The 22,680-nt window shown below is 44.2% G+C and overlaps 1 protein-coding gene across 1 annotated transcript in view; it reads left to right on the forward strand.

Moving 5' to 3' along the window:
• The first annotated feature begins 17,056 nt into the window (after positions 1-17,056).
• The window catches only part of EPPK1 (epiplakin 1), a 43,437-nt gene continuing 37,813 nt past the window's right edge, over positions 17,057-22,680 (forward strand). The window contains exon 1 of the mRNA XM_075848979.1: positions 17,057-17,177. The gene's annotated coding sequence lies outside the window, so the exon portion shown is untranslated. The remainder of the gene's footprint in view (positions 17,178-22,680) is intronic.

Here is a 22,680-nt window from a genome sequence, read left to right on the forward strand (position 1 = left end):
ACACCCCATAATACACCCCATAATACACTGACCACAGCCTGATACATTACTACACCCCATAATACACCGACCACAGCCTGATACATTACTACACCCCATAATACACTGACCACAGCCTGATACATTACTACACCCCATAATACACTGACCACAGCCTGATACATTACTACACCCCATAATACACTGACCACAGCCTGATACATTACTACACCCCATAATACACCGACCACAGCCTGATACATTACTACACCCCATAATACACCGACCACAGCCTGATACATTACTACACCCCATAATACACTGACCACAGCCTGATACATTACTACACCCCATAATACACTGACCACAGCCTGATACATTACTACACACCATAATACACTGACCACAGCCTGATACATTACTACACCCCATAATACACTGACCACAGCCTGATACATTACTACACCCCATAATACACCGACCACAGCCTGATACATTACTACACCCCATAATACACCGACCACAGCCTGATACATTACTACACCCCATAATACACTGACCACAGCCTGATACATTACTACACCCCATAATACACCGACCACAGCCTGATACATTACTACACCCCATAATACACCGACCACAGCCTGATACATTACTACACCCCATAATACACTGACCACAGCCTGATACATTACTACACCCCATAATACACTGACCACAGCCTGATACATTACTACACCCCATAATACACCGACCACAGCCTGATACACTACTACACCCCATAATACACTGACCACAGCCTGATACATTACTACACCCCATAATACACCGACCACAGCCTGATACATTACTACACCCCATAATACACTGACCACAGCTTGATACATTACTACACCCCATAATACACTGACCACAGCCTGATACATTACTACACCCCATAATACACCCCATAATACACTGACCACAGCCTGATACATTACTACACCCCATAATACACCGACCACAGCCTGATACATTACTACACCCCATAATACACTGACCACAGCCTGATACATTACTACACCCCATAATACACTGACCATAGCCTGATACATTACTACACCCCATAATACACTGACCACAGCCTGATACATTACTACACCCCATAATACACCGACCACAGCCTGATACATTACTACACCCCATAATACACCGACCACAGCCTGATACATTACTACACCCCATAATACACTGACCACAGCCTGATACATTACTACACCCCATAATACACTGACCACAGCCTGATACATTACTACACCCCATAATACACCGACCACAGCCTGATACATTACTACACCTCATAATACACTGACCACAGCCTGATACATTACTACACCCCATAATACACCGACCACAGCCTGATACATTACTACACCCCATAATACACTGACCACAGCCTGATACATTACTACACCCCATAATACACTGTCCACAGCCTGATACATTACTACACCCCATAATACACTGACCACAGCCTGATACATTACTACACCCCATAATACACCGACCACAGCCTGATACACTACTACACCCCATAATACACCGACCACAGCCTGATACATTACTACACCCCATAATACACCGACCACAGCCTGATACATTACTACACCCCATAATACACTGACCACAGCCTGATACATTACTACACCCCATAATACACCGACCACAGCCTGATACATTACTACACCCCATAATACACTGACCACAGCCTGATACATTACTACACCCCATAATACACCGACCACAGCCTGATATATTACTACACCCCATAATACACCGACCACAGCCTGATACATTACTACACCCCATAATACACCGACCACAGCCTGATACATTACTACACCCCATAATACACTGACCACAGCCTGATACATTACTACACCCCATAATACACCGACCACAGCCTGATACATTACTACACCCCATAATACACCGACCACAGCCTGATACATTACTACACCCCATAATACACTGACCACAGCCTGATACATTACTACACCCCATAATACACCCCATAATACACTGACCACAGCCTGATACATTACTACACCCCATAATACACCGACCACAGCCTGATACACTACTACACCCCATAATACACCGACCACAGCCTGATACATTACTACACCCCATAATACACCGACCACAGCCTGATACATTACTACACCCCATAATACACCGACCACAGCCTGATACACTACTACACCCCATAATACACTGACCACAGCCTGATACATTACTACACCCCATAATACACCGACCACAGCCTGATACATTACTACACCCCATAATACACCGACCACAGCCTGATACATTACTACACCCCATAATACACCGACCACAGCCTGATATATTACTACACCCCATAATACACCGACCACAGCCTGATACATTACTACACCCCATAATACACCGACCACAGCCTGATACATTACTACACCCCATAATACACCGACCACAGCCTGATACATTACAACACCCCATAATACACCGACCACAGCCTGATACATTACTACACCCCATAATACACTGACCACAGCCTGATACATTACTACACCCCATAATACACCGACCACAGCCTGATACATTACTACACCCCATAATACACTGACCACAGCCTGATACATTACTACACCCCATAATACACTGACCACAGCCTGATACATTACTACACCCCATAATACACTGACCACAGCCTGATACATTACTACACCCCATAATACACTGACCACAGCCTGATACATTACTACACCCCATAATACACCGACCACAGCCTGATACTATACTACACCCCATAATACACCGACCACAGCCTGATACATTACTACACCCCATAATACACCGACCACAGCCTGATACATTACTGCACCCCATAATACACTGACCTCAGCCTGATACATTACTACACCCCATAATACACTGACCACAGCCTGATACATTACTACACCCCATAATACACTGACCACAGCCTGATATATTACTACACCCCATAATACACCGACCACAGCCTGATATATTACTACACCCCATAATACACCGACCACAGCCTGATATATTACTACACCCCATAATACACCGACCACAGCCTGATACTATACTACACCCCATAATACACTGACCACAGCCTGATACATTACTACACCCCATAATACACAGACCACAGCCTGATACATTACTACACCCCATAATACACCGACCACAGCCTGATACATTACTACACCCCATAATACACCGACCACAGCCTGATACATTACTACACCCCATAATACACTGACCACAGCCTGATACATTACTACACACCATAATACACTGACCACAGCCTGATACATTACTACACCCCATAATACACTGACCACAGCCTGATACATTACTACACCCCATAATACACCGACCACAGCCTGATACATTACTACACCCCATAATACACCGACCACAGCCTGATATATTACTACACCCCATAATACACCCCATAATACACCGACCACAGCCTGATATATTACTACACCCCATAATACACTGACCACAGCCTGATACATTACTACACCCCATAATACACCGACCACAGCCTGATACATTACTACACACCATAATACACTGACCACAGCCTGATACATTACTACACCCCATAATACACTGACCACAGCCTGATACATTACTACACCCCATAATACACTGACCACAGCCTGATACATTACTACACCCCATAATACACCGACCACAGCCTGATATATTACTACACCCCATAATACACCGACCACAGCCTGATACATTACTACACCCCATAATACACCGACCACAGCCTGATACATTACTACACCCCATAATACACCGACCACAGCCTGATACATTACTACACCCCATAATACACCGACCACAGCCTGATACACTACTACACCCCATAATACACCGACCACAGCCTGATACATTACTACACCCCATAATACACCGACCACAGCCTGATACATTACTACACCCCATAATACACTGACCACAGCCTGATACATTACTACACCCCATAATACACTGACCACAGCCTGATACATTACTACACCCCATAATACACCGACCACAGCCTGATACATTACTACACCACATAATACACCGACCACAGCCTGATACATTACTACACCCCATAATACACCGACCACAGCCTGATACATTACTACACCCCATAATACACCCCATAATACACTGACCACAGCCTGATACATTACTACACCCCATAATACACTGACCACAGCCTGATACATTACTACACCCCATAATACACTGACCTCAGCCTGATACATTACTACACCCCATAATACACTGACCACAGCCTGATACATTACTACACCCCATAATACACCGACCACAGCCTGATACATTACTACACCACATAATACACTGACCACAGCCTGATACATTACTACACCCCATAATACACTGACCACAGCCTGATATATTACTACACCCCATAATACACCGACCACAGCCTGATATATTACTACACCCCATAATACACCGACCACAGCCTGATACATTACTACACCCCATAATACACCGACCACAGCCTGATATATTACTACACCCCATAATACACCGACCACAGCCTGATACATTACTACACCCCATAATACACTGACCACAGCCTGATACATTACTACACCCCATAATACACTGACCACAGCCTGATACATTACTACACCCCATAATACACCGACCACAGCCTGATACATTACTACACCCCATAATACACCGACCACAGCCTGATACATTACTACACCCCATAATACACCGACCACAGCCTGATACATTACTACACCCCATAATACACTGACCACAGCCTGATACATTACTACACCCCATAATACACCGACCACAGCCTGATACATTACTACACCCCATAATACACTGACCACAGCCTGATACATTACTACACCCCATAATACACCCCATAATACACTGACCACAGCCTGATACATTACTACACCCCATAATACACTGACCACAGCCTGATACATTACTACACCCCATAATACACCGACCACAGCCTGATACATTACTACACCCCATAATACACCGACCACAGCCTGATACACTACTACACCCCATAATACACTGACCACAGCCTGATACATTACTACACCCCATAATACACTGACCACAGCCTGATACATTACTACACCCCATAATACACTGACCACAGCCTGATACATTACTACACCCCATAATACACTGACCACAGCCTGATACATTACTACACCCCATAATACACCGACCACAGCCTGATACATTACTACACCCCATAATACACTGACCACAGCCTGATACATTACTACACCCCATAATACACCGACCACAGCCTGATACATTACTACACCCCATAATACACCGGCCACAGCCTGATACATTACTACACCCCATAATACACTGACCACAGCCTGATACATTACTACACCCCATAATACACCGACCACAGCCTGATACACTACTACACCCCATAATACACTGACCACAGCCTGATACACTACTACACCCCATAATACACTGACCACAGCCTGATACATTACTACACCCCATAATACACTGACCACAGCCTGATACATTACTACACCCCATAATACACTGACCACAGCCTGATACATTACTACACCCCATAATACACTGACCACAGCCTGATACATTACTACACCCCATAATACACCGACCACAGCCTGATACATTACTACACCCCATAATACACCGACCACAGCCTGATACATTACTACACCCCATAATACACTGACCACAGCCTGATACATTACTACACCCCATAATACACTGACCACAGCCTGATACATTACTACACCCCATAATACACTGACCACAGCCTGATACATTACTACACCCCATAATACACCGACCACAGCCTGATACATTACTACACCCCATAATACACCGACCACAGCCTGATACACTACTACACCCCATAATACACTGACCACAGCCTGATACATTACTACACCCCATAATACACTGACCACAGCCTGATACATTACTACACCCCATAATACACTGACCACAGCCTGATACATTACTACACCCCATAATACACTGACCACAGCCTGATACATTACTACACCCCATAATACACCGACCACAGCCTGATACATTACTACACCCCATAATACACTGACCACAGCCTGATACATTACTACACCCCATAATACACCGACCACAGCCTGATACATTACTACACCCCATAATACACCGGCCACAGCCTGATACATTACTACACCCCATAATACACTGACCACAGCCTGATACATTACTACACCCCATAATACACCGACCACAGCCTGATATATTACTACACCCCATAATACACTGACCACAGCCTGATACTATACTACACCCCATAATACACCGACCACAGCCTGATACATTACTACACCCCATAATACACTGACCACAGCCTGATACATTACTACACCCCATAATACACTGACCACAGCCTGATACATTACTACACCCCATAATACACCGACCACAGCCTGATACATTACTACACCCCATAATACACCGACCACAGCCTGATACATTACTACACCCCATAATACACTGACCTCAGCCTGATACATTACTACACCCCATAATACACCGACCACAGCCTGATACATTACTAAACCCCATAATACACTGACCACAGCCTTATACATTACTACACCCCATAATACACTGACCACAGCCTGATACATTACTACACCCCATAATACACCGACCACAGCCTGATACATTACTACACCCCATAATACACCGACCACAGCCTGATACATTACTACACCCCATAATACACTGACCACAGCCTGATACATTACTACACCCCATAATACACTGACCACAGCCTGATACATTACTACACCCCATAATACACCGACCACAGCCTGATACATTACTACACCCCATAATACACTGACCACAGCCTGATACATTACTACACCCCATAATACACTGACCACAGCCTGATACATTACTACACCCCATAATACACCGACCACAGCCTGATACATTACTACACCCCATAATACACTGACCTCAGCCTGATACATTACTACACCACATAATACACTGACCACAGCCTGATACATTACTACACCCCATAATACACCGACCACAGCCTGATACATTACTACACCCCATAATACACCCCATAATACACTGACCACAGCCTGATACATTACTACACCCCATAATACACCGACCACAGCCTGATACATTACTACACCCCATAATACACCGACCACAGCCTGATACATTACTACACCTCATAATACACCGACCACAGCCTGATACATTACTACACCCCATAATACACCGACCACAGCCTGATATATTACTACACCCCATAATACACTGACCACAGCCTGATACTATACTACACCCCATAATACACCGACCACAGCCTGATACATTACTACACCCCATAATACACTGACCACAGCCTGATACATTACTACACCCCATAATACACTGACCACAGCCTGATACATTACTACACCCCATAATACACCGACCACAGCCTGATACATTACTACACCCCATAATACACTGACCACAGCCTGATACATTACTACACCCCATAATACACTGACCACAGCCTGATACATTACTACACCCCATAATACACCGACCACAGCCTGATACATTACTACACCCCATAATACACCGACCACAGCCTGATACATTACTACACCCCATAATACACTGACCACAGCCTGATACATTACTACACCCCATAATACACCGACCACAGCCTGATACATTACTACACCCCATAATACACCGACCACAGCCTGATACATTACTACACCCCATAATACACCGACCACAGCCTGATACATTACTACACCCCATAATACACCCCATAATACACTGACCACAGCATGATACATTACTACACCCCATAATACACCGACCACAGCCTGATACATTACTACACCTCATAATACACCGACCACAGCCTGATACATTACTACACCCCATAATACACCGACCACAGCCTGATACATTACTACACCCCATAATACACTGACCACAGCCTGATACATTACTACACCCCATAATACACCGACCACAGCCTGATACATTACTACACCCCATAATACACTGACCACAGCCTGATACAATACTACACCCCATAATACACTGACCACAGCCTGATACATTACTACACCCCATAATACACCGACCACAGCCTGATACAATACTACACCCCATAATACACCCCATAATACACTGACCACAGCCTGATACATTACTACACCCCATAATACACCCCATAATACACCGACCACAGCCTGATACAATACTACACCCCATAATACACCCCATAATACACCCCATAAAAACACCCACCACAGCCTGATACATTACTACACCCCATAATACACTGACCACAGCCTGATACATTACTACACCCCATAATACACCGACCACAGCCTGATACAATACTACACCCCATAATACACCCCATAATACACTGACCACAGCCTGATACATTACTACACCCCATAATACACCGACCACAGCCTGATACAATACTACACCCCATAATACACCCCATAATACACTGACCACAGCCTGATACATTACTACACCCCATAATACACTGACCACAGCCTGATCAATACTACACCCCATAATACACTGACCACAGCCTGATACATTACTACACCCCATAATACACTGACCACAGCCTGATACATTACTACACCCCATAATACACTGACCACAGCCTGATACATTACTACACCCCATAATACACTGACCACAGCCTGATACATTACTACACCCCATAATACACTGACCACAGCCTGATACATTACTACACCCCATAATACACCGACCACAGCCTGATATATTACTACACCCCATAATACACCCCATAATACACTGACCACAGCCTGATACATTACTACACCCCATAATACACTGACCACAGCCTGATACATTACTACACCCCATAATACACCCCATAATACACTGACCACAGCCTGATACATTACTACACCCCATAATACACTGACCACAGCCTGATACATTACTACACACCATAATACACTGACCACAGCCTGATACACTACTACACCCCATAATACACTGACCACAGCCTGATACATTACTACACCCCATAATACACTGACCACAGCCTGATACACTACTACACCCCATAATACACCGACCACAGCCTGATACATTACTACACCCCATAATACACCGACCACAGCCTGATACATTACTACACCCCATAATACACCGACCACAGCCTGATACATTACTACACCCCATAATACACCGACCACAGCCTGATACTATACTACACCCCATAATACACCGACCACAGCCTGATACATTACTACACCCCATAATACACTGACCACAGCCTGATACATTACTACACCCCATAATACACTGACCACAGCCTGATACATTACTACACCCCATAATACACTGACCACAGCCTGATACACTACTACACCCCATAATACACCGACCACAGCCTGATACACTACTACACCCCATAATACACCGACCACAGCCTGATACAATACTACACCCCATAATACACTGACCACAGCCTGATACATTACTACACCACATAATACACTGACCACAGCCTGATACATTACTACACCCCATAATACACCGGCCACAGCCTGATACATTACTACACCCCATAATACACCGACCACAGCCTGATACATTACTACACCCCATAATACACTGACCACAGCTTGATACATTACTACCCCCATAATACACTGACCACAGCCTGATACATTACTACACCCCATAATACACCGACCACAGCCTGATACAATACTACACCCCATAATACACCCCATAATACACTGACCACAGCCTGATACATTACTACACCCCATAATACACCCCATAATACACCGACCACAGCCTGATACAATACTACACCCCATAATACACCCCATAATACACCCCATAAAAACACCCACCACAGCCTGATACATTACTACACCCCATAATACACTGACCACAGCCTGATACATTACTACACCCCATAATACACCGACCTCAGCCTGATACATTACTACACCCCATAATACACCGACCACAGCCTGATACAATACTACACCCCATAATACACTGACCACAGCCTGATACATTACTACACCCCATAATACACCGACCTCAGCCTGATACATTACTACACCCCATAATACACCCCATAATACACCGACCACAGCCTGATACATTACTACACCCCATAATACACTGACCACAGCCTGATACATTACTACACACCATAATACACTGACCACAGCCTGATACATTACTACACCCCATAATACACTGACCACAGCCTGATACATTACTACACCCCATAATACACTGACCACAGCCTGATACATTACTACACCCCATAATACACTGACCACAGCCTGATACATTACTACACCCCATAATACACTGACCACAGCCTGATACATTACTACACCCCATAATACACCGACCACAGCCTGATATATTACTACACCCCATAATACACCCCATAATACACTGACCACAGCCTGATACATTACTACACACCATAATACACCCCATAATACACTGACCACAGCCTGATACATTACTACACCCCATAATACACTGACCACAGCCTGATACATTACTACACCCCATAATACACTGACCACAGCCTGATACATTACTACACACCATAATACACTGACCACAGCCTGATACATTACTACACCCCATAATACACTGACCACAGCCTGATACATTACTACACCCCATAATACACCGACCACAGCCTGATACATTACTACACCCCATAATACACCGACCACAGCCTGATACATTACTACACCCCATAATACACTGACCACAGCCTGATACATCACTACACCCCATAATACACCGACCACAGCCTGATACATTACTACACCCCATAATACACTGACCACAGCCTGATACATTACTACACCCCATAATACACTGACCACAGCCTGATACATTACTACACCCCATAATACACCGACCACAGCCTGATACACTACTACACCCCATAATACACTGACCACAGCCTGATACATTACTACACCCCATAATACACCGACCACAGCCTGATACATTACTACACCCCATAATACACTGACCACAGCTTGATACATTACTACACCCCATAATACACTGACCACAGCCTGATACATTACTACACCCCATAATACACCCCATAATACACTGACCACAGCCTGATACATTACTACACCCCATAATACACCGACCACAGCCTGATACATTACTACACCCCATAATACACTGACCACAGCCTGATACATTACTACACCCCATAATACACTGACCACAGCCTGATACATTACTACACCCCATAATACACTGACCACAGCCTGATACATTACTACACCCCATAATACACCGACCACAGCCTGATACATTACTACACCCCATAATACACCGACCACAGCCTGATACATTACTACACCCCATAATACACTGACCACAGCCTGATACATTACTACACCCCATAATACACTGACCACAGCCTGATACATTACTACACACCATAATACACTGACCACAGCCTGATACATTACTACACCCCATAATACACTGACCACAGCCTGATACATTACTACACCCCATAATACACCGACCACAGCCTGATACATTACTACACCCCATAATACACCGACCACAGCCTGATACATTACTACACCCCATAATACACTGACCACAGCCTGATACATTACTACACCCCATAATACACCGACCACAGCCTGATACATTACTACACCCCATAATACACCGACCACAGCCTGATACATTACTACACCCCATAATACACTGACCACAGCCTGATACATTACTACACCCCATAATACACTGACCACAGCCTGATACATTACTACACCCCATAATACACCGACCACAGCCTGATACACTACTACACCCCATAATACACTGACCACAGCCTGATACATTACTACACCCCATAATACACCGACCACAGCCTGATACATTACTACACCCCATAATACACTGACCACAGCTTGATACATTACTACACCCCATAATACACTGACCACAGCCTGATACATTACTACACCCCATAATACACCCCATAATACACTGACCACAGCCTGATACATTACTACACCCCATAATACACCGACCACAGCCTGATACATTACTACACCCCATAATACACTGACCACAGCCTGATACATTACTACACCCCATAATACACTGACCACAGCCTGATACATTACTACACCCCATAATACACTGACCACAGCCTGATACATTACTACACCCCATAATACACCGACCACAGCCTGATACATTACTACACCCCATAATACACCGACCACAGCCTGATACATTACTACACCCCATAATACACTGACCACAGCCTGATACATTACTACACCCCATAATACACTGACCACAGCCTGATACATTACTACACCCCATAATACACCGACCACAGCCTGATACATTACTACACCTCATAATACACTGACCACAGCCTGATACATTACTACACCCCATAATACACCGACCACAGCCTGATACATTACTACACCCCATAATACACTGACCACAGCCTGATACATTACTACACCCCATAATACACTGTCCACAGCCTGATACATTACTACACCCCATAATACACTGACCACAGCCTGATACATTACTACACCCCATAATACACCGACCACAGCCTGATACACTACTACACCCCATAATACACCGACCACAGCCTGATACATTACTACACCCCATAATACACCGACCACAGCCTGATACATTACTACACCCCATAATACACTGACCACAGCCTGATACATTACTACACCCCATAATACACCGACCACAGCCTGATACATTACTACACCCCATAATACACTGACCACAGCCTGATACATTACTACACCCCATAATACACCGACCACAGCCTGATATATTACTACACCCCATAATACACCGACCACAGCCTGATACATTACTACACCCCATAATACACCGACCACAGCCTGATACATTACTACACCCCATAATACACTGACCACAGCCTGATACATTACTACACCCCATAATACACCGACCACAGCCTGATACATTACTACACCCCATAATACACCGACCACAGCCTGATACATTACTACACCCCATAATACACTGACCACAGCCTGATACATTACTACACCCCATAATACACCCCATAATACACTGACCACAGCCTGATACATTACTACACCCCATAATACACTGACCACAGCCTGATACATTACTACACCCCATAATACACTGACCACAGCCTGATACATTACTACACCCCATAATACACTGACCACAGCCTGATACATTACTACACCCCATAATACACTGACCACAGCCTGATACATTACTACACCCCATAATACACTGACCACAGCCTGATACATTACTACACCCCATAATACACTGACCACAGCCTGATACACTACTACACCCCATAATACACCGACCACAGCCTGATACATTACTACACCCCATAATACACTGACCACAGCCTGATACATTACTACACCCCATAATACACCGACCACAGCCTGATACATTACTACACCCCATAATACACCGACCACAGCCTGATATATTACTACACCCCATAATACACCGACCACAGCCTGATACACTACTACACCCCATAATACACCGACCACAGCCTGATACATTACTACACCCCATAATACACCGACCACAGCCTGATATATTACTACACCCCATAATACACCGACCACAGCCTGATACATTACTACACCCCATAATACACCGACCACAGCCTGATACACTACTACACCCCATAATACACCGACCACAGCCTGATACATTACTACACCCCATAATACACCGACCACAGCCTGATACATTACTACACCCCATAATACACCGACCACAGCCTGATACATTACTACACCCCATAATACACCGACCACAGCCTGATACATTACTACACCCCATAATACACCGACCACAGCCTGATACACTACTACACCCCATAATACACTGACCACAGCCTGATACATTACTACACCCCATAATACACCGACCACAGCCTGATACATTACTACACCCCATAATACACCGACCACAGCCTGATACATTACTACACCCCATAATACACCGACCACAGCCTGATACATTACTACACCCCATAATACACCGACCACAGCCTGATACACTACTACACCCCATAATACACCGACCACAGCCTGATATATTACTACACCCCATAATACACCGACCACAGCCTGATATATTACTACACCCCATAATACACCGACCACAGCCTGATACATTACTACACCCCATAATACACCGACCACAGCCTGATATATTACTACACCCCATAATACACCGACCACAGCCTGATACATTACTACACCCCATAATACACCGACCACAGCCTGATACATTACTACACCCCATAATACACCGACCACAGCCTGATACATTACAACACCCCATAATACACCGACCACAGCCTGATACATTACTACACCCCATAATACACTGACCACAGCCTGATACATTACTACACCCCATAATACACCGACCACAGCCTGATACATTACTACACCCCATAATACACTGACCACAGCCTGATACATTACTACACCCCATAATACACTGACCACAGCCTGATACATTACTACACCCCATAATACACTGACCACAGCCTGATACATTACTACACCCCATAATACACTGACCACAGCCTGATACATTACTACACCCCATAATACACCGACCACAGCCTGATACTATACTACACCCCATAATACACCGACCACAGCCTGATACATTACTACACCCCATAATACACCGACCACAGCCTGATACATTACTGCACCCCATAATACACTGACCTCAGCCTGATACATTACTACACCCCATAATACACTGACCACAGCCTGATACATTACTACACCCCATAATACACTGACCACAGCCTGATATATTACTACACCCCATAATACACCGACCACAGCCTGATATATTACTACACCCCATAATACACCGACCACAGCCTGATATATTACTACACCCCATAATACACCGACCACAGCCTGATACTATACTACACCCCATAATACACTGACCACAGCCTGATACATTACTACACCCCATAATACACAGACCACAGCCTGATACATTACTACACCCCATAATACACCGACCACAGCCTGATACATTACTACACCCCATAATACACCGACCACAGCCTGATACATTACTACACCCCATAATACACTGACCACAGCCTGATACATTACTACACACCATAATACACTGACCACAGCCTGATACATTACTACACCCCATAATACACTGACCACAGCCTGATACATTACTACACCCCATAATACACCGACCACAGCCTGATACATTACTACACCCCATAATACACCGACCACAGCCTGATATATTACTACACCCCATAATACACCCCATAATACACCGACCACAGCCTGATATATTACTACACCCCATAATACACTGACCACAGCCTGATACATTACTACACCCCATAATACACCGACCACAGCCTGATACATTACTACACACCATAATACACTGACCACAGCCTGATACATTACTACACCCCATAATACACTGACCACAGCCTGATACATTACTACACCCCATAATACACTGACCACAGCCTGATACATTACTACACCCCATAATACACCGACCACAGCCTGATATATTACTACACCCCATAATACACCGACCACAGCCTGATACATTACTACACCCCATAATACACCGACCACAGCCTGATACATTACTACACCCCATAATACACCGACCACAGCCTGATACATTACTACACCCCATAATACACCGACCACAGCCTGATACACTACTACACCCCATAATACACCGACCACAGCCTGATACATTACTACACCCCATAATACACCGACCACAGCCTGATACATTACTACACCCCATAATACACTGACCACAGCCTGATACATTACTACACCCCATAATACACTGACCACAGCCTGATACATTACTACACCCCATAATACACCGACCACAGCCTGATACATTACTACACCACATAATACACCGACCACAGCCTGATACATTACTACACACCATAATACACCCCATAATACACTGACCACAGCCTGATACATTACTACACCCCATAATACACTGACCACAGCCTGATACATTACTACACCCCATAATACACTGACCTCAGCCTGATACATTACTACACCCCATAATACACTGACCACAGCCTGATACATTACTACACCCCATAATACACCGACCACAGCCTGATACATTACTACACCACATAATACACTGACCACAGCCTGATACATTACTACACCCCATAATACACTGACCACAGCCTGATATATTACTACACCCCATAATACACCGACCACAGCCTGATATATTACTACACCCCATAATACACCGACCACAGCCTGATACATTACTACACCCCATAATACACCGACCACAGCCTGATATATTACTACACCCCATAATACACCGACCACAGCCTGATACATTACTACACCCCATAATACACTGACCACAGCCTGATACATTACTACACCCCATAATACACTGACCACAGCCTGATACATTACTACACCCCATAATACACCGACCACAGCCTGATACATTACTACACCCCATAATACACCGACCACAGCCTGATACATTACTACACCCCATAATACACCGACCACAGCCTGATACATTACTACACCCCATAATACACTGACCACAGCCTGATACATTACTACACCCCATAATACACCGACCACAGCCTGATACATTACTACACCCCATAATACACTGACCACAGCCTGATACATTACTACACCCCATAATACACCCCATAATACACTGACCACAGCCTGATACATTACTACACCCCATAATACACTGACCTCAGCCGGACTCTCTGGTGTTGGGGTACAGGCAGCACCTCCTCGGTTTGCTCTGATTCTTGCTGGACTGACGTTATTTTCGGTCTTACAGGAACCTTCTAGATCCCGGCGTCCGGTCACCTTGAATTGACGCTCCCGGAATTTCTGCTGATTCAGGTAACGTTGTGTTTTTATTTGTTAGAAATGTTCTGCGGCCTCCGTGTACAGAGAATATTATTACTGAATAATGGTGAATAATTGCTTACACAGCTGAGGGTTTGTTACAATGTACAGCAGAGAGACTTGAGCTGCTGATGTGATGACAAATCCTGTCCTCACAGAGTATTGACTACACCAATACATTGTAACAAACCCACAGCTGTGTGAGCAGAACTAGGTCAGGAGATGTTTTCAGCCTCCGGATATAAATATCACCTATCAGACAGCAAGCAGAGGTCTTTAAAATGGTAAGAAAACATAACGAGGGAGATTTATGAATCTATTTGCGACAGTTTTTCGTCGGAATAAAAGTACAAATTTTGGCGCATGGCGGTTTGCACAGAAATTTTCTGCTTTACGCCGTTCTGGCCTCTTTCCTAACACGTGAGTGGGGTTTAGCGGCACAATAGATTTACAACAATATATGCTAGAAATTAGCGTCAATTTGAGCAGAAATCGACACCGGGTCTCATCTGGCATAAATTCTAGTTAGTGGAGTGCGGGCGGTCCGAAATGTGCCCAATGTAATAAGACGTCTGTGCCTAACACGTTCAGCGCTTCTTACTCCAGTTTAAAGTTGGCGTATTTAATGTTAGTCTATTAGACAGTTGCAGAACAGTCACTCCCCGTCACATCCGGGATGTCTCTCTGAGGCTGCCGGTCCCTGCCCCCGGTCCCTGCACTCTCACCCCTCTGTACACAGGAGCAGATTATGACCCCGCGCTCTGCAGCTGTTAAATATCTGATATCTCAGGATGGAATATTTGTAATACAGACTCGTTCCCGGCACTGCCACCATAAAGTCTGTGATGAGGGCACAGCTGGCGGGCACAGTCCACACGCTGCAGGGTCCAGGACACTGACAACAACTGTGGATATTATAATGTGGACTGCAGAGGATGTCACTTCCCTTCCCCCACACCGATTTCTGGTCTGAGAGGAACAATTATTGAGGCCGTTGATAAAACACGACTGCTTCTCTGTATGAAAACATTTACCCCAGAAACCCTACAGTGAGACTGGAATAGCCAGATCCAGGTCACCTGATCTCACACTCCAGACCCCCACACCCGTCATAAGAGATTACAATTATTCATTATTGAAACGAAGAGGGAAGAAACTAATTTATTCCAATATCTTCAGTCCGACCTCCAAAGCTACCCCCCCCCCCCCCCCCCCCGTTCAATTCTGGAAATGATGTGTTATACCTTAGAGCAACAGGTTACATTGAGAATTACAGCCTATATTATACTCCAGAGCTGCACTCACTATTCTGCTGGTGGAGTCACTGTGTACATACATTACATTACTTATCCTGTACTGATCCTGAGTTACATCCTGTATTATACTCCAGAGCTGCACTCACTATTCTGCTGGTGGAGTCACTGTGTACATACATGACATTACTTATCCTGTACTGATCCTGAGTTATATCCTGTATTATACTCCAGAGCTGCACTCACTATTCTGCTGGTGGAGTCACTGTGTACATACATTACATTACTTATCCTGTACTGATCCTGAGTTATATCCTGTATTATACTCCAGAGCTGCACTCACTATTCTGCTGGTGGAGTCACTGTGTACATACATTACATTACTTATCCTGTACTGATCCTGAGTTACATCCTGTATTATACTACAGAGCTGCCCTCACTATTCTGCTAGTGGAGTCACTGTGTACATACATTACATTACTTATCCTGTACTGATCCTGAGTTACATCCTGTGTTATACTCCAGAGCTGCACTCACTATTCTGCTGGTGGAGTCACTGTGTACATACATTACATTACTTATCCTGTACTGATCCTGAGTTACATCCTGTGTTATACTCCAGAGCTGCACTCACTATTCTGCTGGTGGAGTCACTGTGTACATACATTACATTACTTATCCTGTACTGATCCGGAGTTACATCCTGTATTATACTCCAGAGCTGCGCTCACTATTCTGCTGGTGGAGTCACCGTGTACATACATTACTTATCCTGTACTGATCCTGAGTAACATCCTGTATTATACTCCAGAGCTGCCCTCACTATTCTGCTGGTGGAGTCACTGTGTACATACATTACTTATCCTGTACTGATCCGGAGTTACATCCTGTATTATACTCCAGAGCTGCCCTCACTATTCTGCTGGTGGAGTCACTGTGTACATACATTACATTACTTATCCTGTACTGATCCTGAGTAACATCCTGTATTATACTCCAGAGCTGCACTCACTATTCTGCTGGAGGAGTCACTGTGTACATACATTACTGATCCTGAGTTACATCCTGTATTATACTCCAGAGCTGCACTCACTATTCTGCTGGTGGAGTCACTGTGTACATACATTACATTACTTATCCTGTACTGATCCTGAGTTATATCCTGTATTATACTCCAGAGCTGCACTCACTATTCTGCTGGTGGAGTCACTGTGTACATACATTACATTACTTATCCTGTACTGATCCTGAGTTATATCCTGTATTATACTCCAGAGCTGCACTCACTATTCTGCTGGTGGAGTCACTGTGTACATACATTACATTACTTATCCTGTACAGATCCTGGGTTATATCCTGTATTATACTCCAGAGCTGCCCTCACTATTCTGCTGGTGGAGTCACTGTGTACATACATTACATTACTTATCCTGTACTGATCCTGAGTTACATCCTGTATTATACTCCAGAGCTGCCCTCACTATTCTGCTGGTGGAGTCACTGTGTACATACATTACATTACTTATCCTGTACTGATCCTGAGTTATATCCTGTATTATACTCCAGAGCTGCACTCACTATTCTGCTGGTGGAGTCACTGTGTACATACATTACATTACTTATCCTGTACAGATCCTGGGTTATATCCTGTATTATACTCCAGAGCTGCACTCACTATTCTGCTGGTGGAGCCACTGTGTACATACATTACATTACTTATCCTGTACTGATCCTGAGTTATATCCTGTATTATACTCCAGAGCTGCACTCACTATTCTGCTGGTGGAGTCACTGTGTACATACATTACATTACTTATCCTGTACTGATCCTGAGTTACATCCTGTATTATAATCCAGAGCTGCACTCACTATTCTGCTGGTGGAGTCACTGTGTACATACATTACATTACTTATCCTATACTGATCCTGAGTTACATCCTGTATTATACTCCAGAGCTGCACTCACTATTCTGCTGGTGGAGTCACTGTGTACATACATTACATTACTTATCCTGTACTGATCCTGAGTTACATCCTGTATTATACTCCAGAGCTGCACTCACTATTCTGCTGGGGGAGTCACTGTGTACATACATTACTTATCCTGTACTGATCCTGAGTTATATCCTGTATTATACTCCAGAGCTGCACTCACTATTCTGCTGGTGGTGTCACTGTGTACGTACATTACATTACTTATCCTGTACTGATCCTGAGTTATATCCTGTATTATACTCCAGAGCTGCACTCACTATTCTGCTGGTGGTGTCACTGTGTACGTACATTACATTACTTATCCTGTACTGATCCTGAGTTATATCCTGTATTATACTCCAGAGCTGCACTCACTATTCTGCTGGTGGTGTCACTGTGTACATACATTACATTACTTATCCTGTACTGATCCTGTTATATCCTGTATTATACTCCAGAGCTGCACTCACTATTCTGCTGGTGGAGTCACTTTGTACATACATTACATTACTTATCCTGTACTGATCCTGAGTTACATCCTGTATTATACTCCAGAGCTGCACTCACTATTCTGCTGGTGGAGTCACTGTGTACATACATTACATTACTTATCCTGTACTGATCCTGAGTTACATCCTGTATTATACTCCAGAGCTGCACTCACTATTCTGCTGGTGGGGTCACTGTGTACATACATTACATTACTTATCCTGTACTGATCCTGAGTTATATGGTGTATTATACTCCAGAGCTGCACTCACTATTCTGCTGGTGGGGTCACTGTGTACATATATTACATTACTTATCCTGTACTGATCCTGAGTTACATTCTGTATTATACTCCAGAGCTGCACTCACTATTCTGCTGGAGGAGTCACTGTGTACATATATTACATTACTTATCCTGTACTGATCCTGAGTTATATCCTGTATCTCTTTATTTTATATAAATTTACAAAACAAACTGAAAAACAAATACATAACTAATTCCATATAACCAAAAAGTCACAACCCAATTCTTATAAACAAATTTTCTTATATACATCTCTGTATATGAGAAGAGAAAACGATACCAGACCCGGCCACATACACCCCACTCTTATATACTTACATCTACACTTCATCCGAAGCTAAACAATAACTAGAATATATACAAACATCATATAAACGTAATCCAAAGTACTAACAGAAAATCCCCCGACCCGCGTCACCCGAGGGCCTAAAGTAACAACATAATAATGATGATAATAATCAAACAACATAGCAAATAAAATAATAATAATACAAATCCACTTTTTTCTTTTTTTTTTTTTTTTTTTTTTTTTCTTTCCTATATAATAATACACCTTTTTTTTTTTTTTTTTTTTTTAAATCACACTATACACATCCTGACTTTCCTTAACCTTACCCTTCTTACCTAATCTCCACCACCCCAGCCAGCATCTCGCCTCATGTCCTCTCACGTCCGCATAGTCCAGATGCTGGCCCCCGCCACCACACCACACCCCAGCCCAGCCCCCCGCCCCATGTCCGCATAGTCCGGGGCTGGGTCAGGCACAAGACCCCCCCCCCCCGACCACCTCCCAACCTATCTATTAACCCACTTAAGTCTATCCCTATTCTAACAACATTTCTACAATATAATACAATACACATCACCAACTTGTCCAAATACCAAACCATATACAAAATACACCGTACCCGAAAGCACCAAGTTCGGTCGCTTGTAAACCTTTTTCCTGCCATTTCAATCCTAAACAAAACAAAAATCTTCCAGTGCTTACCTAGCCCATCACCAGATAGAGAGAAGGGAAAGCCCCCCCCAGCACCCCCCCAGAGGCCAAGGTACCACGTCCACCGCTGCACCCTCCCTATCGCTTGCCCTATCTCCTTACCCTATTACTAGCCCTTTCTTGACCCTATTGAAAGCTGACCCTATGCTGACCCTCACCTTTCCCTTATTCCGAGCCCTATCTCTATAATTTTTTGGTGCCTCAGCGGAACGCAGACCTCCACCTCCAGTTGAGCACCGGTGACGACCCCCCCCCCCCCCCCTCCCTCCCTCAGGCAGTCACATTAAGGCACCCAAAAGGAAAAGCCCCTCCAAAGACGAGAGGCTTTGGATGCTCCCAATCTGCCAACCTCCAAAGAATGCACCTTCACCAGGTCACCCATGATATTGCTAACAACCTCATCCACTAGGAGGATTTTCTTCTGGGTAGAAACTAGACATCGTGCATTCCACATAAAGTGCCTGACCACTATACTGA

This window comes from Rhinoderma darwinii, unplaced genomic scaffold (genome assembly GCF_050947455.1).
Source record: "Rhinoderma darwinii isolate aRhiDar2 unplaced genomic scaffold, aRhiDar2.hap1 Scaffold_599, whole genome shotgun sequence".
Classification (NCBI taxonomy): Eukaryota; Metazoa; Chordata; class Amphibia; order Anura; family Rhinodermatidae; genus Rhinoderma; species Rhinoderma darwinii.